Raw genomic sequence first — 27,332 nt, forward strand, 5'->3', positions numbered from 1 at the left:
TCTTGGATATTCCATACAAGATGCAAAGCAGGTGAAAAAAAAATGTTTGAAATACGATGGAGTTGCCCTTAATGGGCCACCAGAGAGTCCCTTTACTACACGAATAGCAGAGAATTGTCAAGGGCCCGGGATGGAGTAGCTCTGTGTAAGCTAACAGCATTGTTACTGGCTCTAGGAACTCACCAGTCCTGAGGGCATCCAGTGATTTCCCATCTGATCTACAGAAATCTCCGTTGTGGCTTCCACCGTGACTGCTCCCACTCCTGGGCACTATGGAGAAACAAGAAAAGCTTCAGAAAAACATCTCTATGTGACCACTACACTGTGATCTCTGCTCAATTTGAAAGCAAGTCCTCAGCCCCAGAGGCCTCATTTACTCCTGCTCTATCCCCTAGCCCAGCCATATGTATCTATCTTGTTTATTTTTGAAGGCAGAATATATTTTACATGTCTTGAGTGACCTTTGGTGAAACAGTCTTCCTCCAAGGCTTCCCCATCCAGACAGGACTATAAAACAACTGCTCCATTTTCCACAATGATTCTGCCCAACAGCAAGTAAAGCACAATCAGGAGATTATTCAAAAAGTCTCAAAAACAGTCACTGGAGTAGATTTCACAGGCAGCAATGTCAAGACAGTAAAACATGTTTGATGGAGCATTTTACACTGCTTTAAATTTGGAATTCTTTGGAGAGTGTCTGAGGGTTTTTCAAGAAACAAACACGACCTTCGTCCGCCATGCACATACACACAAAAAGCTCTTTCATGGAATGAGAAGCTGTTATCCTGGGGCTCTGACCTCAGCTCACTCCTCAACTTTATCAATCACATTATATAATCAGTGCAGACTGAACAGCATTTGGAAAATGAGTTGGGCTGAGTTTTTCTTTCTGTCTTTTTTTTTTTCCCTCTGCCCTCCATTTAGTGTACCCATGAAAGAGAGCCTGTAGCTCAGACATGGCTTGGGAAGGATCTAATGAGAGTTCTTTCCTCGCTAAAATGAGGTGCTGTGGTGGTATCTTAATAGGAGGTTTGGAGAGTTCCTTCCCCCAAGGCAGATTCTCAGAATATTTTGAGGTTGTCTCTTTGGAACTGAAAATGGAAGGTAGCTTTGCTGCTTCACAGACTCTTTACATCCTTTCCTCTCAGTAATCAAGTGAGAGGTAAAACCACCAAGCAGGATAAAACCCCAAAGGGACAGTCCAAGGTACAATAGCACAACCTGGCAAGAGTGTCAGTGCAGCAGAGTAGTGTTTGGGAAAGCACTGTCCTCCCTGATTCTGCAGCTGGACAAGCCAGCCCCAGCAGTTCCACTTTCACCTCTGGCTCCCTGGAGTTACCAAACCCAAACCACCACACTCCTTGCTGGAGAATCCAGCAGCCAAATGTCCTTTCTCTATCTCCACAACATTTTCTCAGGAAAACCAAAATAAATTGGCTGCAGACAAGAGATGTTCGAGAGTAATATTCACAGCTCACCCTCACTTCATCCTTCCGCTGCACATCCATCCACAGCCACTTTGAAGCCTTCCTAAACCTCATCACTCAACTTCCAAGGCTTTCCACACTCACAGCTTGGTACAACATTTCCCACACACTCTCCCCTCACTCCAAAAACACACTTCACTCGAAGTTCAGTGCTCAAGCCTTGTCAATGGCAAGGAGACTAATCACATCACAGCATTCAGTGCTTCATTAGCAGCTTTCCCAAACCAGGGATCCCCTTCACTGGGAGCAAAAATGCTCACGGTTTTAATCTGGTGACAGCTGCCTCAAATTATGTACTGCTGTATTAAAACTGACTGCAGGTTGATTTCTCTGCTTAACTCAACTCACCACACATTAACACACCAGCTGACAACCAACACTTAGAATGTGCCCTGTCTGCAAAGCCACCACTGTTACTGTCAGTTTGGGCAGCTGGAGTGTTGCTTGCTGCAGAGCAACACAGACCTCTAGCAATCCTGCTTAGATGTTGTAGTTTATCATACAGTTAGAGATATGTGACTACTGCAGACAAAACAAAATCATAGCCAAAACTTCACTTAAAATCTCCAAAAATCCAGATCTTTATTATGCGTCAAAGAAGTTTGTCTAATTCCATTGATTTTAAACACATTCTTTGTTACTTCCTCTCAGCTGGAAGGAGATACACAGAGGGAAAACCCCTTCTGATATACTCACAGCCTGACCCAAGTTGTTCTTACAAGATTTCCAATTTCTGTTCTGCATCAAAGACATGTATTATCCATGAGCCATTGGCAGGGAGAGAACCCAAGACTTCGAGCAATAAAAACCACAGGGCTGGGTTTTTTTGCTATTGAAGTTAAAGGGCTCCAAACTGGGGTAAATCCTTACAGCTTCCTCTAGGTGCTAGAAGTGAAAACCTGAACCACTAATGATACTTTCAGCTAGAGGGGAGCCTGATGTATTTAATGAATACATCAGTAATTGAGTCACTATATTACAGCACTCATCCTTAGTAGCAAATGGACTTTGCACTCAGGTCACCGGGAGCAGTCCAAGGTCATGCACATGTATCAAATTGGAGCCTTAAACCACACACAGTCCCTGTGAGGTTGCACTACTGTTGTCATTCAGTAAGTATGAAAAGGTAAGTACACAACTGCAGTGGCAGTTTTGGATGTATTTCTCTGGACCAAGGTGAAATTTCCAGCCTTTCAAATGAGTTTATTGTCACAAATCCCCAACAAAGTGGCCTTTTTGCTTGGTGTTTTTGAATTCTTTCCATTTTTGCATACTCTGTGGCTTCCCAGAAGTAGCCCCTTTGCTCCCAGCACAGCACCCGTTTGTGGCAGCTTGTTTGTCTGCACCACCAAGTCCCCTGCTGCCAGCAGAGAGCCAGTGAGCAGTCACCCAGCAGAGACCCTGCTCAGAGCCAAGAGGACCTAAGCCCATTTCTCAGGTCTGCCATTTCCCTCTCCCTCTCTTCCAACTGGACATCTGTTCTTCAGCTGTATGGACCAGACAGTCCTTCATTTCTCCTGATTTTTACAGTGCCCATCGAGGTGACAAACTCTTCTATTCCCCACTGTTGTACAGCAGAGGATGAAATGGAATTTTAATGTCAGCTGGAGCCCCTTGGCGCTATTAATAAAAACAACGATAATAACAAGGGAGGTTTGCAAATTAGCAACCCTTGCTACAAACAGTGATACACCCAATTTAGCACAAATCATTGCAGGCTCTTGCCTGCTTAGTGGCTATTTTAATCACTGGTGACTAATGCCTGTGAGGGCTATTCCAGGGTTTGACGTGTCTTAAACACAAGAAAATAGGGAAATCTTGGAGAGAGAGAGAAAAGAGAGGAGAGGAAGAGGGCAAGAAAAGGAATTGGCCAAAGCCAAAGGTTCATCACCAAAAAGCGTTCAGCTCATACCACCCATTTTGATGCTGTTGCTACTGCATTTGCTGGGGTCACTGACCAATTCCTCCTCTGAATAACAACATCATTTCTCTTCTTTTGGTGCAAATCTAAGAAAAACAGTCATGCTCTGGAACACAAAGAAAGGCTACCTGTCCCTTCCTTGGTTATGGAAATGGGGGTCAGCCTTTTTATTTTCAAAGGGGGCAGAGCTGGAATGCTCCCTGGCACACTACCAAAAAGGAAATATCTGCTTAAATATTTGACAGGAAGAGAAATAAAGAGAAGAGAGGAAACAATGTGAAGGGGGATGGGGAGAGGGAATTCTTATTTTGTGCAGAGGAAAAGGGCTGCATGGCAAATGAAGCCACAGCTCACCTCTGCTGGACTGTACTGAGCTTCACCTTCATGAAGTGAGCACCTTTTCCTTACACCACTCACCTATTTTTCTCCATCCTAGCTTTCTAAGGACTAAAGGGCTTTTCCTAGTTGAGGAAAACTGAACAAAAAGCCACCAAGCACCACATCCCTCACCTAGACATGTGTGTTTACCCAAGACACACTTATCTCTTTTCCTGTGGTAGGTCAAGGCTCACAAGCACTTGAACACACCTGACAACATCCAGATCACATTAAGCAGTACTCCGGAGAAAAAATAAAACAAAACAAAACAGAAAAAACAACTTTCTGAAAATGTTTTGGGGAAAAAAAATTGAATTTTGAAAAAATAAATTTGCAGGGAACAAAAAAGACATTCTTCAGAGCTAAAGGTTAAAACAATGTTTGATAACACAAGTGATCAAAGTAGGATTTGACCAACAGCATCCAACCATAATTATTTATGTAAAGGCCATCAAAATCATGAAACAGTTTGGATTAGGGACCTTAAATATCAACTAGTTCCAAACCCTCTGCCACAAACAAGGACACCTTCCACTAAACCAGATTGCTGTAAGTCCTGTCCAACTTGGCCTTCAACACTTCCAGGGACGGGGCATCCACAGCTTCTTTGGGCGATACGTTCCTGTGCCTCATCACCCTCATTGTAAAGAATTTCTTCCTAATATCTGATATAAACCTACCCTCTTTCAGTTTAAAACCTTTACTCCTCATAATTCTCTCTGATATAGAGTTCCCCCCCATCTTTCCTATAGATCTCCTTTTGGTATTGGAAGGTTGCTATCACGTTTCCCCAGAGGCTTATCTTTCGTTCTTCAGGCTAAATAACCCCAGCTCTCTCAACCTGTCATCAGAGGAGAGGAGCTACAGCACTCTGGTCACCTTCATCACCTCCTCTGGACTCACTCCAGCAGGTCCATGTCTTTCTCACGCTGGGGACCCGAGAGCTGAACACAATACTTTGGGTGGTGACTCACGAGAGCAGAGTAGAGAGGGCAATAACCTCCCCTGACCTGCTGGCCACAAGTCTTTTAATGTAGCCCAGGATGCTTTCTTTCATGGCCAGCTCATGGCCAGGTTTTCATCCACCAGCATCTCCAAGTCCTCCTCTGCCAGGCTGCTCACAATCCACGCACTGCCCTGTCCAGGTACTGTCTAGGATTGCCTTGGTCCTGATGCAGAATCTTACACTTGGCCTTACTGAACTTCATGAGGTTCACATAAGCCCATGTGTCCAATCTCTCAAGGTGTCTCTGGAGGGCATCCCTTCCCTCTAAAGTATCAGTAGATGATAGCTTGGTGTCATCAAGAATGACAAGAATGGGAGTCCAAGTCTTCTGCTTTCTCTGGTGTACTCCATCTGACCAACTAGCACCATAAAATCCTTTTACTCAGGCCATGCCTGAATAGAAAACCACCCCTGAGTACCCAACACAATTTCCTTCAGTACCTGCTGATTTCATGGCAGCCAAGGAACTCCATTAATTCTCCAGGGCTCAGGGGAGAGAGATACAGCAAAGTAAAAAGCCTTGAAGACAGATTTTGCAAACAAGAGTTCAAGACAAGAGTTCAAAAAATGCAGCATTCTGTTCCTGCTCTTTGAGAGCTAATGTGCACTTTAACTTTTAAACAGAAGATGTGGGGAGACTGGCTCAAATCCTCCAGTTTGGCTTCCCCTCTCTATTACACCACTGCGAACATGCATATACTTTGTGGCCCCATAAAATCTTTACATTCACTCAGGTCACTGCAGGTTTAGTTTTACAGTGTTGGAGGCACCAAACAGGACTGATCATAAACAGCTGCTTCTGTTTTTAACTAAGAGGGGAATCTTTTTGGTTTATTGCTCTGTGGCCACCGAGTGCTAGCACTGGAAAGCTAGTCATCCAAGTTGCCTTGGACCTATTTCTCAAAATATGTTGGGTTGGGTTTTTTTCAGTACATGTTTGTTTACCAGTGTGGCTCCAGATTGTTGGCTAAGATCTGTAGACCCCTGGTGTAGCTACAGGAAATATTTCTGAAGTGTTCCTTTTCTGAGAAGTCTGCAGCTTAAATAACCAATCTCTTTCCATGAGGCTTCTGCACCAGCTATCTGGTTTCTCTCTTCTTTCCCTTCTCCCCACCTCTCTGTCCTCTTAAGCCATAATTTGGTGATAAAGAAGACATCACCTCTGTGGGTGTTGGTAGCAAGGAGAATGTCATGTGGTGCATAGTGCAAGTCAAACTTTCGCCCATGCAGTTCTTGATCTGTTTCACTTGGATTTCTATTTGTTATTCCTGTATATTTTTTCCTCAAGCAGTAGATGTGACAGGCTGTCTGCCTATGCTTGTACTTCACAGATCAGACAGGAACCTCCTAATTGACAAGAGGAAGAACTGGAAATTCTGGGGGTGGCCACAGTTGGCAAAGTTCACACATTCTCTGATAAGCTCTCCAGGAAAATGTACCCTACAGCTTGTTCTGGCCTGAAACTTGCCAGGTACTCCTGAGTACAGAGTCTTCTGCATCCCTTCATCCTTGACCAGATTTTCAGGAGAACTCAGTGCACTGACATGCAACATTTGTGGTTTCATAAAAGGATCCTTTGGAAACCTGGCATGTGTTTTGTTTCAAAGATGGACTCTCTTGAAAATCTGGTCTTAACAATCATGAAAAACTCTGGAAAAATTACTTCTGCTTCTTCTGACACAACATGTAGCTTTTGCAGGTCCTGAAAGCTCCACTGCAGCTCTTTCACTGAGGCCTGCACTCTGCAAGGTGATGACAAAAGCTCAAAATATCCTTTCTTTTATCATCCAGAGATGTAGGGGTTCCATGTACAGGAATATATCAAAACCAAGAGGTTCCAGTCCTAACTCAGCTGAACTTTCAAAGCTGCTTGGAAACCTAATTCACATAAAACTTTATGGGAACTGGACATCCAAATTCCCTAGGTGGCTTTGCAAAACACAGCTGTAACTAATTGCTCTGCAGAAAGGTTTGGGGGGAAGATTTTGATCTAGAAAAGGAGAGAGAGATTTCAATGCCAAAAAAGCTTTTGCAATAGATCCTCACATGGAATCCACACAGCCAATTCTGGGCTATCTTGTCAATGAAGTAAATGGAGCCATTTTGTAATACCTAATCCTCTCTCAGTAACTCTTCATGCACCTGCAGGGGTTATAAACTAAGTGGGAGAAAGAATTTTTTTTGCTGAGTTTTTAGTAATCCCTGCCGCTGCAAACTCTGGGGCTGAAAGGTTGAATAATGTAACTCTTCATGCACCTGCAGAGGTTATAAACTAAGTGGGAGAAAGAATTTTTTTTGCTGAGTTTTTAGTAATCCCTGCCGCTGCAAACTCTGGGGCTGAAAGGTTGAATAAATCAAAACGACTGATGAACAATTCACTCCCAACTCGTTCCCATTGAAGAAATTGTCACATTCCATCAGTGAGGCTGGTAAAATCTGTGACCATCTCAACCCTTATCAAGCCTTAATTTCTTCTTCCTGTTTTGGCAATAATTTAACGTTAAAGGTCACAGAGTGAAATGCTCAGTCAGGAAGCTGAGGAGTTCTGATTTAATAACAACATTATTTAGCCCCACGAAGCCCCACTTGGTATTTTCACCTCCTTTGTTCCTTTTCAAGACCATGATCCATCTTCCACTGAAGACAATGGGAGCATTTCCACTGAATTTAATGAGACTTGGATCAGGCCTAAATGTCAGTATTACTCTATTAATATTTATGCTGCTGGAAGTATGTCAGAAAATATACAGGATGTGCAGAGCGGCAGAGTGAGCGATGAGAATCATAAATTTTCCTGACAGTCACTTCTTCACAAATCCTTAACATTTCTAATCTAACCACGGCAGTAATAAACTAGCAGGATTCTAACCTTCTCCTCTTACTGTACAAACCTTTCTCCCACTGTAATCTGTCTGAGTTGGCTCCAGAGTTGAAAAACCATCTGCGTTGCAACTCCCTATCTAGCTCATGTCTAGTCTCTCCTTCCCTCTCACACACATATATAAGAAAATGAAACTGTTATTTTAGAAGTTGCACATTAAGTGGTCAAAATTAAAAGGTTCTCAAAACCGACAAGCTGCATGATTTACTGTGTTTAAAGAGCCTTAGCTTAGCAATCTTCACAGCCTTCAAAGCAGAGGAGCTGAGCACCCAAACCTGTTACTGCAAGGCTCCCACAAACATGACAAGTGGCAACTGCTCTGAGAAGGTTTCTCCAGGCTGTTTTCCTTGGTGTTTCCTCTCAGCGTGAGGAAAGGGCCAAGTAGTGTGGCAACAAGCGGAGCCTGCTGGCTTGCCACGGGAATGCCTGTCACTGCAGGGTGTGTGGCAACCACAGTGGTCAGACCCTCTTCACACAGCTACTCCAACCTCCCTGTTGCTGGAGAAGTGATGGGCAAAACAGCCCCAGAGGCCTGAAATTTCTGTTTCCTTTGAATAAGTCTCCAGACGGTCGGATTCCTGCCTGCCTCACCGCCCCTTCCCAGTGAGCTGAGCTCGCCTGAGTGGGTGGAGGAATGCGGGCAAGCTCGCAGCATAATAGTCAACTGACCACCAGAGCTGTAGAGTAAGGTCACTGGGGAAAAACAGCCATTGAAGAATGTGGCTGAGCTATGCCCCAGCTATGCAGGAGGAGGCTTTGTCTCCTTTGGCATGCTGAGCCTGACCAGGGCCACAGACAGGATGGCACTGAGAAACAGGCAGGAGCTGCTCCAAAGGGATGACCTGGAAGGGGTGGCTGCCAGATATGTTTGCAGGACATCACCTCCTAACTCTGCTTAGCTGCCTGGTCTAGACCTGAAGTATAGCATGAGAAAACATGGAAATTACATACAAATTAGGTAGGTAGAACATAAAAAGGTTAATAAAAGGTAGTTTTGTGGTACTCTTGGAGATACACTGCTTCCAGTAGTCAGATTAACTCATTCAGATTAAGAAATACACTCCGTGCTAAGGGGCTAAATCGAGCATAGTTGAGGTGGAGAGGGACCTTTTGGGGACATCAACCTGCCCTACTCAAGCAGAGTCACCTAGAGCAGGCTGCCCAGACCAATACAGTGAACTTCAAGAGACAGATGTTCAAAGTGAGGAGCTTCTTTTGTATCTGAGTGGTGATCTGTTCCTAGGGACAGCATCCTCTGCTCCTGTCAAGCCAGCAGTCCAACTTCTCAGCTTGAGCCTATCAATCCAAAACCTCAAATCTGAAGGATCCGTTCCCTGAGGGACATTTTTGTCAGTGCAAACATGATGGTTCTGACCATTTCTCATGTTGCTAAACAGCAGTGTATGCAAAATCAAAATCTAACCATTGAGACTGGAATTTTCATCAAATCATAAATGATTTCAGACACCAAAAGTCCTGACACAATGGGCAGCTCGCACCAGTATGGTCCCTTTGAACTTCCCACAAAACCAGCTTTTGCAATGTTACTTTTAATTTCTGAAAATATAACAGAGCAATCAGTTCCACAGTGCCTTTGGACTGATGTTTTATCACTCTGGTGATGGGTGAAAGGGCAGGAAGCAGAGGGACAGGATGGAATTTTGAACATGACCCAAGTCCTGCCAGGACACAGGGGAGGGACACTTTCCGAAAAAAGAGAAGCTTTGCCATGGGGGAAGTGGACTGCCTTGCCTCCATATCCTGTGGATCCAAACTTCCCCCTGAGCGTGACATCTCTTATGAAAATATGCATGCAGACTTCTCCAAACTGCTTCCCGCTCCACTCTGGCAGAAGGGCCAGTTCTTGACAGTCTGAGATTTTAACAAAAAATAGGTTTAGCCCTGCCACTCAAACCGTGTTAATGCAGTGGAAACGAGGGAAGAATCATGCCTAATATTACATTTTGGCTGGAGATTTCCTGTGGAAATCTTTGACACAAAGAAAATAAAGTGTTTGATGAGATGAGATGTGTCACAGAAAGTATCAGCTATCCTGATTGCTTGAAACTGAAGTTTCAAATAATGGCAAGAAAAGCCACAATGGTTCATATCATCTGGGCATGAAGTTTTTCCATCTTTCCTCTACAGAGCCAGCATATCCTTTAGGAGAAGGATCTCAGACTAGTCTTCCTCACTGTATGTCTCTTAAAATATAATGGTGCTTCACAAAAGCAGGTTTTGGTCTTTTTCCTCTCTTTTTTTCCTTCACATGGAAAATTGCTGCTTTATGGATCTCACTTTGAAGCAACCTTCAAGGCCTTAACTCAGAAAGCATAAAAAGCACTTCAGCAGTCTTGGCTAAAACTAATTCAAATTCTGACATGTGCTTATGTGACTGGGGTTACTATTTCAGGTACTAGAAATGTTCATCATTTAAGAACCCACAAAGTCCTTGTCAGGCCTGAAATTGTAGCAGAACTTCAAATTCAAGGAATTTTGGCCCAGTTTTCAAGCTTGCATTGAGACAAACTCAAAATTTACAATCACTCTGGGTCACCAGTAGCTCTTTCAGACACTTTTTTTTTTGTTAGGAAACATAACATGCTAGGAATTTAAACAAAGGTGGTGTATCAGCAAATGACTCTCACACGGTGTGATCTCATCTCCAAGCCATGCAACATTTGGGAACAGGAGTGAAGTTTCTTGTCCTTTAGCAACAAACCAACACAGTAGACAATAGCTAAAATATCCATTCAGTTTAAAATACAAATATATCTTCTCAAACCTGCCACCTCCCTTCCTTTCCCACCCCACAGAAGATAAAAGTGGACTATTTATCATCTAATAAAAGTTATGTGAAGCAGAAGGAGGTACTTAGGTAATCATTTTTGATTTAGACATGGAGGCAAATACTCAGCACGTAATTTTTCACATTAATTTGATGAGAGTCTCACCAAGATCATCATAAGCTCAAATACAATTTGGACAAGATTTTGGGGAGTTCTTAGAAGGGCAGCTGGAACCACATGGCCCCAAGGACTCTTGATCAGGAAGAGCAAGCAAATTCAAGCCTGGATGCACACCAGGAGTGTGAGCTGGTGATTCAGTTTCACTCATCAGCCTGCATTTGATGTTTTAAACCTTTCAGACCAGGGATTGTCTCTTACTGCATATGACATGCAAAGCACCCAAAAACAAGGGGAACCTGATCTCTGGGCATCTTAAGATCTACATTCAAAAAATGAAACAAGTTTTCCCTCTTTTTTCTGAAACTCTGCTTCAATTTGAGACTTGACCTGGGATAAGCAGAGGTTCAGGAAAACAACACAAATAAGAAAAAAAGGCAGAAGATCTAATGAAACGTGGTATCCTTGGTATATCTGCTGAGTCCAGGAAGCTTTTCCCATGAGTTTTTTCTTAACATCTTCTCTCTATGATTTTTTGTGTGATGAGTAGTTCTGAGATTAACACCCATTGGAGGGAAATGTCTCCTCACCAGAGCTATATTTCATTATATCTGTAGAAACTGGATTACCTTTGAAATCTCTACTCCCTTCACAAATTAGAATGGAACCAGCTAAATAGTCCTTAGGAAGGAGATAGAGGAGCAAGCAGGATTACAAGGTCATGCACAATATACATTCACATTACTCTTATTTCCTTAGAAAACTGGCAGTAAAAATATGCAAAATACTTTCTCGGGTCTTGGATGCTGGAATTAGATCTGTTCTGCTTGCCTACATCCACCACCCAAAGTGACAGGGTTATGAACATGCCCACTAATGCACGTTGCTGTGAGTTGTGCCTGGTTATCTCCTTCAGAAAGGGGATCAGGCCCTTGGTCAAAAAGCTGAGGCAGATGTAGAAAATAGTGGCCTTACTGAGCCAGACTGAAAGTTCATCTAACGGGGTATCTTGTCTCTAGAAGTGGCCACAAAAGGAAGAATAAAGTTCAGCAGACATATTTGGTACTTTTCTCCAGGGTTCACTTCCAACAATTTTTACTCAGCAACTTCTTAAGGATGACATCACCCCACACACAGCAATCTCTACAGATTTCTCTCCAATGAGCTTATGTTAATTGGTAATTCAGAGAAGTTTGCTGTGATGTGAAGTTTTGCTGTGTTTCCTGAAGACATGTGTCATGTCTCCTGCAATATACCACAGGAGAAAAATCTCAGAGGCAGCACAGAGCAAAGCAGCTTTAACAACCCTCAAAAGCTGGACTGGGCTAGAAAGCATTAAGACTACACAGTTTTTCAGACACTTGACAATTTATGAAGATGTGAATAGATGCTGTCCTTTTGTATATAAAGTCTCTCCCTGGATTAGACAAACTAAAGCAGCTGAAGGATTCTCATCCCAGTGTAGCCTGCACCTACAAAGAGTTTTCCTGGCACAACCAAACTGGTCGAAGCTGCGACTCCCTGCTGTACTTCAACTCATGTAACCAAGCACATAAACCTCTGGAGTGGAGACCTGGCTGTGATTCAGCCACAAAGCAGACACGAGCTCTGAGCACCTACATTTGCCTTTTGCTTGTTTTCCACAAGCTTCTCCCCAGACAGGGCTCTGACCCAATTCTCACTGAAGCCCACAGAGGCAGCCGACCGGCTGGAGGAGCTGGATGGCACCCAGCGCCTGCCTGAGTGAAATGCTATCCACTGTCTCACAGCTCCAGGCTCCTGCCCCTGCAGCTCAAAGCCACCCTGACTCCTGCATTCCCCCCCAGCTTAGCGGGATGACCAGCGCCAGCCCGGGCACAAACAAAGCTGCTCAAATCCAGTGTCACCACTCACGCAGGGCAGGATTGCCACCATCCCCTGGCACCCCGGCCTCCCCCTCCCAGCCAGCCGCAAGAGCATGCCACATCTTGTGCCCACATTTTCTTTCCTAAGGAAGCCCTCAGGGGCTTCTTTGGCACAGTCCACACTGGTAGTGAACAGCTCCCTTTGGCTTCCATGTTTACATCCTTGTGGTTGTTAATTCGAGAGAAGCCTTTTATTTTAGACACACACACACCCCAACTCCCTCTGCAGGGGGGGGAAAATGTGACCTTTAAGATTGTTTATACCAATCAACAAGAAGCCCTCATGCTGCCGGATTCCAAGAAACACGAGACTGTCTTGGAGCTTGGAAGAGGGAGGGGAGCACGGGCAGGACAGGGAGCAATCAAGGTCAGGAGTTCACAGACAGGATAAAGCATAAGGCAGGATGAGCAGGAGATGTGGCAGGGCAAGCTCTCTCCATTCAGAGAGGCAAGGCAAAAGCTGGTAGCCCCATCCACCATGTGCGGCACACCGGCATCCCGGGGCAGGGAGCCGACATCCCAAGGCAGGAACGAGCTGGTTGGGGTGGCCTTGCAGAATGAGGGTGGCCATTTCTTCCTCAGAAATGCCTCACGGGTCTTCTGCCAGCCTTGCAGCATTTCACTGAGGACCAAGAGTGATCCAGGATGAGGAGAAATTATTGCAGTCCAGTTCTGTATTCTGGTGTCCGCTGTGATGAATAAAGTGTTTTTGACAAGACAAGGAGAAAGATGAAAATATTTTCCCACTGCTGAACACAAAAGTAAATAAATAAATAAACAGACAAGCATTCAAATCCAGGAATTTCCTTTCATTGCCAGCATCAGCCTTTAAGTAGCACCACAAATTTTTTCCTACTATTATACTGAGACAAATGAGCAAAGGTTGTGGTTTCAGGGATCCAAACTTAAAGTGTCCTAACAGGCAGAGGAAGCACCGGACTGGCATGAAACCCATGGGGGTGCCTTGTGTTCAAAATGCCTGAACTGACAGGAAGGAGGATTTGCTTCAACTTCAAAGGCGGTAGCACCACCATCTTAGTAGGTTCAAGACTCACTCATTGAGGGGGGAAAGAAAAAGGGCAAAGCATCAATAAAAACCATGGGAGCACAAATGCAGTGGGATAGACTCAGATGCTGTGATACAGCACACCACTTCTGGGCAGCTGGCCCAGCTCAAGGCAGGGGTTTCTGGGACAGAGGTACATTTCTTCCTTTGAGTCCTCTCCCTAAACAACACATCACAGTGGTTGTCAAATTCAGCCCCAAGGTTTCTGGCATGAAGTCAGGATTTTGACAATTTCAGTGACTTTTCTGTGGTCAGAGCTCTCTATGATTCTATATAATTATAATTACAGGGCTGTGTCTTGTTCTCATTTACACATATCTTCTCCATTGGGTTACACAATATAACCAGAGGTGGTATTTGGCCTATACATTTTATTTTGTATGTTTTATGCCCAGATTCATTATTTATGACCCATTAGATACATTTGTTTCTCAATTAATAAACCTCAGAAAATATTTTTAATGAAAGACTGTGGTTTTTTAACAATCATGTCACTGCTCCTCTAGTAGCACTCGAGGATTAAATAAGACTGTGAGTAGTTGTTAACTAGCAATTGGTTACTGAAACGCATGAGGTTTTTCTCTAACCGTTACTGAGGCTAAAGAAACGATGCTTCTACAACCACATTGATATTGCCCATCTGAGTTCTTATTTCAGGGCACATGCTGAATTTGAAACCACCACATGGATTTCTCACCCATACCTTCAGCAGCATTGAGCATACTGTGAAGGAGAAAAGCAGACGGATGTCACAGCTGGCCATGAAGACATCAAAAGTAATTATCTTTTTAAAAGACAATTAGTTAGTTTTTCTTGTTTTTTTCTTTTTTCCCCTCCTTCCCCTTCTGTTTTCTTAAGCAGTGCTACCACAGTTTTCCAGTCGGTTAACACAGGGCTTTGACAGCATCTGGGATTTGTGTGCTAGGACAATTACCCCGTGCAAGCCCTGCACAGCTGCGCTGCTGGTGGAGTGACAAATGTACTCACTTTCCTTCCTTGAACAAACTACCAGCAGTCTGTTTATGAATACGAGCCTGGAGGTAACATTTGTAGGCTAAAGCCAGTCATGCAATCTCTGATACTTCTGTCCATTCCTCTGCCAACATGCTGTCTGCAATCTGAAAGATGCTTCTGTTCTATTCCGACATTGTCTCATCAATGAAGGAGATCTGCAGGAGGGAGAGAGCTGGCCTAAGAAGCCAGCAGTTACTTGCTCTTCCCTGGGTCCTGTTTTCAATATAAATGCTTGGTTTAGGTTATTGTTCCTCCTTTTTCCTCTTCATTCATTCTGGCACTCTGTCCTGCCATGCAATTGGAGCTATTCAACTCAAAGCTACAAAGGATTCATGAAAATGCTTAAAGGGCAAGCTGGGCTGCTCGTCGACACAGACTGTGTGTCTTGTTTTACACGACTTAGAGAATAGTAGTTCCTCTGAGAAATCATTCTCCGGTCAGATCCTCAGGAAATGTGTCCCGATGGGATACAAATGAGACAAATGAAATGCAGATGACTCCTTTTTGGCTACAGATCCAAGGAGGTCCATGCCACATGGATATCTTTGGTCAGATACCATCTGGTTTCTTCCAGCTCTAGAGTTACTCCTACCTGCCCAGGTAAGCATCACCCATGCTTCCTCTGCCTGCTGCACTACCAAGACAGCAAGGGAAACCTGGCATCTCTTCCTGGGGTTTAAGGTCCAATTTTCAAAAACTTTTGAAAGTCACAGTAGTCCAGTTCTAGGAGTCAGCTCATCCTCACAAATGAAAATGCAGATTCAGCCTGCCTAAATATTACCAAACTCCATGTAAGCAGAGTTTCCCATGTGCTGGCAACAGCTCTTCGGAAGTGCCTGTGAAGTAAGAAATACCAGGCACAGAGATTCAGCTGGAAACCAGTGGCAATCTCGTGAATTGTCACTTCTCCTTCCTTTGCTATTTTGACTTCTCTCATAGCATTGGAAAATCAAAAGGAAACAACGTCAAGGAAAGAACACTCAAATAAACACAGACGTTGACACAGCAAAAATCAGGTTCCTCCTTGTTCCCAAGACACCAAGATACCAAACCCAGAAGCATGCTCTTGCTATTCTGACAGAAACAATTAAAGGAAAATTTTTCTCCATTTCATGATACTTGTCCATCTTATCATGAGACAGCATGTACCCCTATCAGAGAAAGGTTGGGACAGAAAGGTCAAACACTATCTTCCCTTTTACTAGTTACCCCATCCTCATGCCCCCTTTAATTCAAGAATCAGGAGGAGACACCAGAAAAACTTTGTTATTGAATGAATATTTTGTTGCAAGAACAAGAATGTCTTGCTCATATTCCTGCCTCTATCACAAAAATTACAATCCTAAAAACACCTCCTGAAAGAATCCTGTGTAAACAGAGTGTAAGTATGAAAAAAAAAAAGTCAGCATACTAATACAATTTTCTCAAAACCAGAATTTAAAATCCCCCAAAAGCAGAACCAGACCAGGGACTTCAATGCAGAGTTCAGCCCACTGTTGAGGCTGAAAGCTTTTCACACAATGTAAAGATAGATAGTCAAGTCAAACTAATGTAAAGGCAGATAGATCAGCAGTCTGATCATGGCCAAAATCTGGTTTAAACCCTGGAAACCCAAACCCACAAAGGACTAAAGCAAAAAATCTAATGATAAATCAAAGCTACCTGATACCTCCCAAGCTCCCTAGCTGGACAATCTTTACAGCCAGTGAAGGGGCTCAGAGCTGTACTTTCTTTGTGGCCATATTCTTAAACAGCCAGTCTAGGTAAAAGAGTTTATTATTCCCAGGCTATGATAAATATCCTAGCTGCAACCACAGCTGTAAAGACACGGTCAGGACTATTTTGGGCATCCATCACCCTCCTGACTTGAGCCTTGCGTCTCATCACCCAAGCAGGGGGTGCAAATCTCATTATAACCACCAGGGTGAGTCACGTGCTACAACTTTTGTGCATGTCCATTACATTCAAGAATAACCTCCCAGCTCCTCCCGAGGGAATGACAGAGATGGAAGGACACCTCCCTTTGATCTGGGGAGTTCTTCCTCTACCTTCAATTTGTCTCCAGTTGCCTCCAAGGTCATACTGTCAGGACAGGGATGGCAAACCCCTCCCACACTTGCATATGAATCTCATCTCCTATCCTCAAAAACCACAGGCTACACATGTTTGCTGTTACTTCCAGATGGGTCCACAACTTGAAAGCAGCAGTTTCAGAAGGGAAAAAGCCTTAAGAGCTAGTGGAGCTAAGTCCCCCTTCTCCTCCTTTTCCTTCAGCATCAGTCCAGGTCATCAACTCAGGCAACACCCAGCAGTTCCCGGGACTCAATAGCTCCACATGGAAGCACTGCACGTGGATGGATTAGAGACACAATGCAACTCCTCTTCTCCCCATTACACTTGAAGCCTCAGTCTCAGCTTACTGTCTCAGAATTTACTCCTAGAGATCCCTGGCTAAAGCCCTGCTAATGGATATCTAACATGAAGTCATTTTGGTGTCCTTCCCCCTGCTGGAATGAAGCAGAACAATGGAAGCGATGGCACCGACGAGGATTTGATTGCCTTGTCAGATGCAGTGGCACGTACAACACTCATGTGTCTTACTCCCATGTCCTCACCCATGCAGCCCTGGCAAAGGGCTCTGTCCTACAGACATCTCCAGCCCCGGGCTCTTCTTCAGTAGCCAGACTGGGGGTTATTTTTCAGTGGCCAGTCACGGGGATTGTGGGTGGGTAAGCACACAATGCCATTTCTGTGTGGTGTTTAATTTTCCCCTGGAGAGGACAAAAGGAGGAGGGAGAAAGGAGACAGCCTGACTCACACCAACACCTGGAGCATTGACTCCAGAGCCAATACTAGAGTTCTGCTGACAAAACAAGGGTTTGTCCTGACTTTTGGGAGTCCTTTTCAGAGTGGCTCTCTTCCCCATCAGCTGGTGACAGCCCACCCCCTCCACACCCTGTGCTGTGGGAAGTTAATTTAGAAGCCAACTTTGCCATCTGTGGACTACCCCATGCTGGGAAAACCCTCAGCTGGGGAGATCTGTTGTCTTTGCGGAGTGGCACAAAGAAATTAGAGCATGGGAGAGAACAGGAACCTAAGAATCCTTCTAAGTCCTTAGCATATTTCTCCATGCATCCCCCCAGACTCCACCTCTTCCACTCAAAGCACCTAAATGTGTCCTGTAGTGATGTCTGCTGTTGACATCAGAGAAGGCTCAGAGCAGCACTCCTGCTGCTGCCCTCAGCTGAGTCACGACTCATGAACAAAGGGGATTTTGACCATTGTTATTTTATTATTTTCATTATTTCATTCATCATCTTAATTTCCTTTTCTCACTCCTGGCCAAAAGAGGAAGAAAGACATACACACACAAAAGAAAAGGGGGGAAAAAATACTCCAACATGGTCCACATCTGGAAACTGATTTCCCAACCTCAGAACAAAGAGCTCTGAAATTGTGGCTCCAAATCTCCTGTTTGTGTTCTCCCATTATGTAAAAAGTCCTATAATAAAATCTAATGGAGAAAAGGCCCAAAACCCAGCAAGAATTATTTGGAACTTATTAGCGAACAAGATCCATTTGGAAGTCCTTGTAGAAGTGTATACTGAACTTCCAAAGTTATTAAGCTTAAGAAAAACCTGCAGGAGCATTTTGGTTCCAGAAGTGTTCTCCCTATAGATCAGGTTTGGCTTAAATCACTTCTTTAATCCCAGCTGAACTACTGTGCCATTTCTTTTATTTTCCATGTTCAGAAAAATCACTTTTCTCATCCCTGTATAGCTTAGTGCTACACAGGGATACTAAAGGGAGAAAAAAGAAAATAAACAATTCCAGAAATCATCATTTTTCGGCAAGGAAAATGAGGACAAACAATTCTTAAGAGAGTTTAGGATATTAGTCATTTTGACAGCAGAAAATTTCTTTGAATGGGTTAAAAATCCACTCTAACACTTTTAACAGAAAAGAATTTTGCAAGTCAAAGAAATGTTTGTGTGGGAAAAAATATTCAAACACATTCAGTTTTTAATTTGAAAACTGTAACACCAACCATAGCATTTCAATGGAAAGAAAATGCACGCATTGTTGAGAAATGGTGCAGTGCACCCCACTGGGACAGAAAGAAAAGGATTATTAATTGAGACTTGTTGAGGAGAGGATGATTATCTGAAGGCTTCAAAAGCAGATCCTTCTCTAACCTGGTTTCTCATACAGAGAAACACCCAAGAGCCACGTGTAGTTTGGCTTCCATTTCCACCTCAGCTCTCCCAAATGGCAACCCTACACACTGGCACTACACCGAAAGCCAGGGCTCATGCACACCATGGCTTTGTCCTTTAGCTCCAAGCCAAAGTGACCTAGGAAGAGGCACCACACCTGGATGCACATGAAGGAGTCTACATTGTTCAGCAGCCTTCTGGTTATAAACTCTTTCCTCGCTCCTCTCTTTTCTTTGATGTTACTGTGCTTATTTTCAGTGTTGAATCATTGGACTGCGCCTTTCATCTCTACCCTTGGGATGCGTTATAGGCATGGAAAGAGAAAGGCACCACTTAATAACACTTTCCAAGTACAAGGGAGAGAAAATTCCTGGAAAATCAGGTTAAGACTGTCCAAAAAAACTTCGAAGAAACATGGCAAACTGTGTATAGCTATTTATGGTGGAGATGGAAGTTAGACTAGCCTTGAAGGCAAGCGGCTGCTCTCCAGACAGAGCTTTTAATCATCATTCCAGTTAGGCACTGAAAACTAAACACATCATAAGTAGCTGGGGAATAAGGGCTATTCCAAATAAATAGCCTCATTATTCTGCAGGAACTGCTCTAGCTCATATATGTTTACCTACATTTGTATTTTAAAAGAACCAAGGATCCTAAACTCAAATTCTGAATTGCAGAAATTGAATTCTGAAACCAATCTTCTTTCTCCATGCATGGAATTACTCAAATAACTACTGAATTGTTCAAAACATTTTTTTAAATGAACAGTGGTTTTCCTTCAAAAGAAAATAAACTTATGAGCATTTTCTCCTACCCTTCCTCAATTTTTTCTAATTTTTAAGTAAAAACCCCCACAAATGCAAGAAACTTCTCCAGCTTTGTTTTTCTTCATTCTTCCTCTGTTGCCTCACTTTCCATGGCAGAACAGAATAAAAGCTGATGAGAAGGTGTGGGGAAAAATAAAGAATACTTTAACCAAATATTTTCATTTGTGTCTTTTAAAAATGGAAGCTACCAGAGCTGTTTTCTACTAATGCAACTCAGCAGAGGTTATGCTCAGCCTCAGGTCTTCACAGTCTTCAGTCTCCTTCTTTCTGAAGTCATAATTTCTCTCATTTATCAGCAGCTGAAACACATACTCAGCCCCCTGGTTTCCATCCCAAAGAAAGAACCAAGTTAACCAGGTGAAGACAAGGTCTTGCACCTCCCCATCACTTCCCTGCACTACTGGTGTTCCACCCAGGATGCCAACTCAGAGTACAGCTGCCCTCCCTGCTTCACCCCAACTGTTTCAAGAGCCAATCCATTTCTCACACACCAGGTCCTGAAATCGGGGGAAATGTACAATTTTTAATAATAAAAAACATTTTATAGCTTCCATACATGCTAAGGGAAACTCAGAGATAACATCTGAATGCAGTTATAGGCTCCCAAACCAGGCAGCAGCTGTGAAGAAGCAGGTACATATTTCAGTCTCGTGACTGTTTTCATTCAGCATCACTGTTTCTCAAGACTTGACTCATTATTTTTTAATGCTGCCAAGGCTGGCATTACTGACTGTGAGCTCTGAGAAGTTTTGAGGATTTACTACACAAAACAAAGTGGGATTTAAGCTTGTGATGCTGAGCCTTTCAGTGCTGTGAGCAGGTCAGGTCTGTTGTGTGTCTCAGCAGAGCCCTGTCCCGTGGACACGGCACGCACAAACCCTGCCCCAGCCAGCAATCCTCCACGGGTGCAAAAGCAAGGCTCAGTCCTGCTCCTCAAAGGAATCCATGAGAATTTTTGCCTTTGGCATATTCATGGAGACAGGGTCTTGCCCAAAACACATACCAAGGGAATAAATAGTCCAGAAATATGAATTCTCTTTGCCTCATACCAAAACATTCATAGTAAGCCCAGGCGGCACTCCACAGCAAAACATTGGCAAGAGGAAATGCTAATAAAATACTAAGACATTAAAAAACACCAAGAAAAACTTCCCAGAAGAAACAAACATTAGAAGAATATGTTGCCCATTCAGTCAAAAAAATGCTAACAAACTAATGCTGTCTCATGATGAAATTGAAATATTTACAGGAAGAGAGCACAGAATTTTGGCTGACAAACACAAAAGCTATCTTCTAGCACAACTTTTTTTGCTGTGCAGAATAAAAGGGAAAGGAAACAGGAGGGAAAGTGGAAGAGTGAGGTCAGGGTGAAAGAAAGGGGACAAAAAGCAGGAGAAGACTATGGATTAGGAAACTGATGTAAAAAGAAAACAACAAAAACAAAGAAGCAAGGGGGAAGAGAAAGAGTTTACACTAGGAAGACTTGCTGCTTCACAGTTACCTGCCAGTAGCCAGATTCATTGAGATCTCCCTTAGGCAAGGAACAGACTCCTTCACCTCCCCCACAAAATAAGTGGAGCCCTAACAGAGCGTGCCAGCAACACACACAAAACATTAGGCTGCCCAATGGGACAACTGGGGCCAAGTGAGTGGAAAGAACATGCCATTTATTAATTAATTTGTTCTGTATTCGTGTCATTAGAGGTAATTACACGAGTTGGTCCCACAGCCTGAGCCTTCCTCAGCCACTGATCCCCATGATTCATAATGGACAGTTGCACAACACTGTCCAGGCTGTCAATGACTTCATCGTGTTGCATGGAAAATCCTCTCTAGATGCGCGTGTGTGCCGTGACTCACTTTGACACCTTGGGCTGACATTTGCAACCTGGGCCAAGTCCATCAATAAGACAAAGGCACTTCTTGTGAGGATTCCAAGCCACTAGGTTGGGTATCAAACAGTGGAGCACACAGGAGAAGGCAAGAAAAGGCGGCCCTCAAACGTTCAGTTCATGTGTGCAACAGCCGAGGGCACTGGCACAAGAAAATACTCGAGGCAACAGCCCTTCTCTGGCAGCAGCCAAAAACAGGACTGCAGAGAGCAAGGCCTCTGCACAGCACTTAAAGTCCACAAGTAGGGACATCCCAGGAAGCTCTCAAGAACCAAGACAGGCCTTTCTATTTAGAGAGAAGAAGATATTTCATAACTGAGAGTCAGCAGGAACAGCTAAGTGCTGCACAACAGCCTGAATGAGAAGAGGAAACATTATGTAAAACAGCACTCAGATGTCACTTGGGAAGAATAAGCAAGATCTACCATAAATCCAGGCACATGGGATACAGGAACCTCCACCCAGGACTAGACACCACAGCAGCCCTCTCAATCCACCTCCACCCTGGAGACAGCACAAGAAATGGGAACTGTAAACAGAAAATTGAGTCAATGATTTCTCCTCTCCACTGGAGAAACTGGAACTGAGAAGATTTCTCCCAATTCCTTTAGAATTCCTTTGTAAAATCTTTCAGAAAAATCAAAATCAAAGGAATGATCTTGGAAGGAGTAGGTAGCATGAGCCCAGTATTGCATCCTGCACGAAGAAAGCATGATGAACACAGAGATGCTCAGAGGGAACACTAAGAGAAATATTTCAGGGAAATGTTTTCACTGACCAAAGGTTTTTAGGAGTGGATAAACACAACCACCTTAGTAATTCTGGTGACTTGGTTCATTCTGGAAGAAAATAAACATAAGTGAGTAAAAATCAAGCCATTCTGTTTTGTTTAAGAAAAGCTGATTTTTCCATTTGAAATTAGATTTTATCTTGCTATACACTTTTCTTTTTGTTTGTGTTAAGTCTAGAGCCTTGAATTCTTCTGTATGGAAAAAAATAAAAAAAAGGAGTCCTCAAAGTTTTCAGTTCAGCAAGGAAACCAGAAAAAAAGTTGCCTGATTGCTCCCATCTTCCCTGCCATTTCAGTCATCCATCCAACTCCCAGTAATTTCAAAAGCAGATGCACCTGCATCCAGGCATCCTCAAACTGAGGATGCACAAGAGAACCTGCAAGAGTTTCTCAACCATTAGACAAAAGAAACCTTCGGGGAAATGTGTAAGAGGTCGCAGGTAACAAAAAGAAACCCTGGGTTAATGCTGGGAAATGAGGCACAAGCAAAGCCTGTTGTAGCTGCTAGGATTTGCTGCTGCCCTGGTTGTACCATCCCAGATTCTCTCCCAGCAGTGAGACAACCTGATGGAGGACACACGTCCCCTAAGAGAGGGTGGCCAAGCACCGTGCTGCTCCTCCACAGGCCTGCTGTTGGTAGGGCTGGACTTGCACTTGTTCTCACCTCACTGTGCCATCATAGCCATGAGGAAATGCCTTCTTCCATCTGACTTCAAATCCCCCAACCTGGCCTTGACCCCATGGGGAGAGAAATCAGAACTGTTTATCGCTGCACCTATTTGTCAATTTTTTCCAAGCAAACAGTGAGCCAAGGGCAAAATGTGGTCAGTCAAGGAAAATTACGTGGCACTTTAAGGCTTTCACACCTTTGTAAGGGCACACAAGCAGGCATGGCAGAGCCAGATCTCCCCACTGCTCCCCAGGGAATACTGTACTCACCACAGCCACACCCATTTCTTTCTGCATCCCTCTGGCCCTGCTGCAATAAGTGACACCCATTCACGTGCCAGGCAAGCCACGCTGCTGCTCCCCTCACTAGAGCTACTTGTTACCCTAGATCAACACTAAAAAGGAAAAAAATAAAATAGCTCTGCCTTGGGTATCATGCAGTGCATTCCAGTTCCTCCCTAGTCAGTGTTTGTGCAGTGGTTTAAATACGTGAAGAGTTACATAAATGCTAACTATTATTATAATGTTCCCCTCCTTCCAGTCAACTCCCCCCACAGACTCACAGAAACATTCCCCACCTCCCATTTTAGCACGTTCATGGCATCAGAAATTACCCTGTTTTCATTTACCCTGCCCTTTGCCATATGATCCTGGCCCTCAGAAGCTTTAAATAGTCTGCATTATTATGAAGGCTTGTTAGGACTTGTCCCTAATCACTCCAGGAATAATCCTTGATGGCTTGTTTCAGACTGTGTGTATGAATGTTTGTACAACCACAGGGCTCTGGCTTGCTTAGGTCACTCCTAGAAGGGGAATTAAAGATTTATGTTCAGTACCGGAGTGGCACATATTGGAGGAACCTGCGTGGCAGTGAACCCATTGTTGTGTCTGCATACTCTGAAGTTCCCTTTAGAGAAGAACTGAAATAAAAATGTACATTTCAGCAAAGAACAGGCTGACCAGATTATGTGTTGATAGATATCAGGCAGCAGAAATCAACCTGCCCTTTAAATGCCGAGCAGCAGAAATCAACCTGCCCTTTAAATGCAGGGACACTAAAAATGGTGCAGTCAATGCTTCTCAGAATTGTGCTCATTACACCTGGTCCTAGAGCTTGCACTGTTTGTCTGGTGCACAAGAATTCCAGCATTGAATACTGAAATATAAGCTCTCTGCTGGGGTTACAACCCCTGTTGTCTACCTTATGATCATGATATAAATTGAGAAAAGAAATAGTGAAATCTGGTTCTTAAAAAATCTATTTTTCAAAGGCTGGCAGTTGTGAATCCAATGCCACTTGCAGAAGAAATACAAAGCAGAGAAAAATGGGCTTTTCTGGTTTGGTTTCCAGCTGCAAACTTGAAGGAAAACAAATCACACAGTAGTATGAGAACACCAAGACTCACGTCATGTAGACTGCAATGTGTATCAGGCAGGGCAGATTGCCAGACCTCTGTTTACACCAGGGGTCTCATTGGTCCACTGAGATAAAACTTCTGGCGTTTGGACATTTCGCAGTCATACTATGCATCGACAACATTATCCCACCCACTACATTCTCGTGACACCACAGGTACCAAAATGGCAAGTGAGAGGCAGCTGAGAAACACCTGCTAAAATAATACCATCACAAAATGCCTTTGCACCATAGATCAGCATCCAGTCTCCCCAGCCATGTGGCCTTCATGTTTTTGGATAATCTTTGAGCATTTTGCAGCATCTCACCATTTCTAGAACACTAGAAGAGGTATCTAAAAGAACTAAGATCAAAAGAGAAGGTTTTGTTGCTTGTGTTTTCATCTCTCAAACTGTTCAAAAGTAGCAAAGACTATACAAAGTCTTTTGGAACCAGGAGATTCCACTAATGTGATCATCAGCAGGATGGTTTAGAGATTTTATCTGAGATTAATGTTCTTAGCTTAGTGCTTGGTCAAACAGCCCCCCTCCCAGAAAAAAAAATCCCCCAAAGGCAAGTTATATGCAGCACTTCTATTTCTTTTGCAGGCTACTAAGATGAAATCAGTGTTTAAGGAAAAGGGAACAAGAGAAGCTGCCTAAATGCCTGGGTGGGAAAAGGGCAGCAAATGGAAGGAAGTGCTACAAGAAACCACACAGACTAGAACTGACACAGGAGTTAAGCCTTGAGACCCTGGGTGCAGGCGTGCCCATACTGTAGGACAACTGAGGGGATCACAGGCTGCCAAAGACATTTGGAAAATAAGGAGGTGTCCATTCTCTTCATGGGGAGTTAGCTCACTCACAGGAATGTTCACCTTCTAATATGGACATAACAGGCAAAACTATGAAATCATATTAAGAAAACTCTTTAAAGGGGAAATCCTTGCATTGCTGTAATCCATAGAGGATTTGGCAAAGGAAATGCCATTGTTTGCACTGCAGCCAGCCACACAAAGACAGGCAGAGGTGAATTTATCTTACCTAAGAGCACCCAGCAAAACCAGAGACAAGTATGGAGGAGCTTTGATATGCTGATCTCTGAACAAAATGTGGTCCTTTAGTCTCCTGGCATCCTAGCCCACAAATCTGGGGTCATAAAGTGAGAGTACTCAGACTCTTTAGGAATATGAATTTGTAACACAAAGTCAGGCTCAAACCAAGTCACTGCAGAAGATGGACTTGGCTTCCTCATGGGCAGATGCTTCCCTAAACAAAGGCACTGGCAAGCAGGGAGGGAACACAAGCACACCTGGCACTAAAGCACGAGACACTTCTTCAAAAAGCAAAGTCAAACTTTGCACAAGGGTAAACATGGAGCAGAGACCCATGGAGACACTGGCTCCTGACAATGCTGCAATGAGCAGGCAGTTACAGAAATTAAAGCAGTGACTCACTCAAGCAAAAAATGTTCTTCACCATATGCAAGGAAAACCAAGTCTGAAGAGGAGACAGAAAAGAGCTACCCCTTAAATAAACAAAGACACAAATAAAAATAAACAGATCTCTGAAAGCAGGTCCTACTTCAAAGTTGGACCTTGAAGTGAAAAATACATTAACAAGCAGCCATTCCTAGAGAAGCTCCCCTCAAAGAGGGGCCTGAGGACACTGGGAGCACAGCCTTATTCTAATGGATGTTGAAGTAAACACTCAGGGGGGTCCTCACACTATTTCACCATGTGGACCGCACTGAGATAGCCAAATTAGAAACTGAGACTCCCTGCAAACTCCAGAGAGAGGGGCAGTCATTTTTTGAACATGATTCAGAGCCCAGAGGGTAGGAACCTAGCTCCTGTTCTACTTATGTGGTCCAAACCACCCCCAGAGGTGCCTTCCCCTCTTCTTAGTCCACATTCAATGTTTAGGCAGCTGGATGTAGGTTCCCTACACTAAATGGTGAATAGTATACAATGACAGCAAATTCCTGAAATCTTCTCTATGTGGTAAGCATGGTATGAGCCCAGAGGGAAATAACAGAATCTGAGATGGGGAACCTGATGCTGCCTCATAGACTGGAATGGCAAAGCTGTAACAAACACTACTTTATTAAAAAAATAATTATTTTAGAACTTGAATGAAGTCTACCACATGTTAAAGATGGAAGAGGGAGAATCTACTTCTAGATTGTACATGACTAAACATGTACATAAAACAGTACTGTTTTCAAAAGGAGAAGGAGTAAAAGCTCAGCTAATCCAGATGATAAAATCAGATCCTCTGTAGAGGTGCTATGGAGAGATCATACAATAACTACATACAAGAAGCAGAAGATTTTACTGAGCTCAGAAGGACTAAAAGGCATTGACTAAACCCATACAAACAGTTGTGGTGAACATGGATGAATCTATATTTTAAAAAAGAGTAGTTTCAGTTCTGGATGTATCAAGCATCAGTTACTACTACCACAGAGCACACTAATTATTTTGCTATAGTTAACCATGTATTCTTTACAGGTTATCAGACACAAATGCCACATTCTCTTCCAGTATGAAAAAAAAATATATATATATATACACACAGGAAAAGAGAAGGTAAAACTGCAGAACAGGATTTTGTCCATTGGACATTGTAACACCTTATCAGGCCCCAGACGAATGAGATCAGAAATGCCAGCTGGAACCTACAGGGCTTATCTGGGCACTCAGAAGCATAGGAAGAATGAGAGCCAGAGAGGTTTTATTCTATATGAATCCCTGAATGCTGCTGCTGCAGATAAGGAGCAAAGTCCCAGGTTCCACAAAGTCAATGACAAATCTCAGTTTGACTTCATTTGGGCTGGGATTTCCTGCCCAGCATCCAAGGGTAAAAACGACACTAAGCACAGGAAAAAGGCCGCTGAAACTACTGAACTTGTGCATGGCTCATGATTTCAGTTGTTTTACAGCCAGCAAAAGCATACCTGCAGTAGATGGGAAAGGT

This window comes from Passer montanus, unplaced genomic scaffold, assembly GCF_014805655.1.
Source record: "Passer montanus isolate IOZ18808 unplaced genomic scaffold, ASM1480565v1 scaffold65, whole genome shotgun sequence".
Classification (NCBI taxonomy): domain Eukaryota; kingdom Metazoa; phylum Chordata; class Aves; order Passeriformes; family Passeridae; genus Passer; species Passer montanus.